Here is a 1,135-nt window from a genome sequence, read left to right as displayed (position 1 = left end):
CACTACTGAGTTTTTGTGCCCCCACCAGAGACTGGTATGGATGATGAAACAAGATTTTTTTCTCTGCTGCCTATTTGCTGAATGGCTACTTAGCAAGTCACCTGACTCATTCATGAATTGAGCAGCAACTGTGTGCTAGGCACAGAACTTGAGCTACGCATGTGAAGATGTACAGACATAAATATCACAGGATTCTGCCTCTTATGGTCATGTATGTTTAGTGTACATATGGAGAAATGTTGGGAGGCAAGAAGAAGGATACGGAAACAAGTAATACAATAGGTATAATATACGCCACTAGAACAAAATACAAATTACTAGAGAAATAGAAAGGGGGGAAAAGTCTTTCATCTGGAAAATACATTCCTCTGAGTTCACTAAAAGCACATTATGAACACTACTGTCCACTAGGATTATAATACCTTATCTCCTATGTATAAATCAGTTTAATATAAGCACACATTAGGTATAAAGCACAGTGAGATTTATTACACTTGATCTTAGCCAAAAGGCCAAGAAGCGATGCAATGGGATTTATTTATTTTCTTTAGCAATTCTGTAATGGGGAAAACGGGGCTTTACATCCCCATTAGCACAATCCTATCAGCAGGTATAATGGGAATAGCCGAGATATTAAATCAATGTATTTTCATCCTAGGTGACTCTTACCTTCTAGTTTTTCAATTATTCTTTATACACAAACCAAGCCTGACCACTTCATATTTTAGAGTCCTTTCCTTTGTATGTAGAAGTTATCTCTGCCACCCGTGAAAGCTAAGCTATGAAGCTATTGAAATAGATGTGACCTAAGAAGTGTTTCCACTAGAAAGCTGGTAAGAAGATACAATAGGAAGCCAATTCTTCGAACACGGTAGAATGTAAAGAAAAGTAAAGAGGTGATAGAGCCAGATTATTAAGTGTTTAATCCCTGCTGCTCCCTAACATATTGGGAAATCCAGGAACACTGGAGCTAGTGACTCGCTTTCTCTGGTGTAATTTGGGGGATGGAGAAGCTCTACATTTTTCTCTGTGTGTCATTCAACGTGCCACCAGTATACAATACAGCATCAAGAGAGATGACCCTTGATAGCCTGAAGTAGTACTTCTCTGTGTGGGATTTACTTGGAGCCTGTAA

General features: G+C 38.7%; 1 pseudogene; it reads right to left on the bottom strand.

Annotated features, from left to right (window-relative positions):
* Positions 1–378: 378 nt before the first annotated feature.
* Positions 379–524, bottom strand: LOC119627583 (U2 spliceosomal RNA; annotated as a pseudogene).
* Positions 525–1,135: the final 611 nt, after the last annotated feature.

Source organism: Chlorocebus sabaeus, chromosome 3 (genome assembly GCF_047675955.1).
Source record: "Chlorocebus sabaeus isolate Y175 chromosome 3, mChlSab1.0.hap1, whole genome shotgun sequence".
In the NCBI taxonomy this organism is placed as follows: Eukaryota; Metazoa; Chordata; class Mammalia; order Primates; family Cercopithecidae; genus Chlorocebus; species Chlorocebus sabaeus.
The sequence above is the reverse complement of the archived record's forward strand: the minus strand, read 5'-3'. Positions and strand labels throughout refer to the sequence as shown.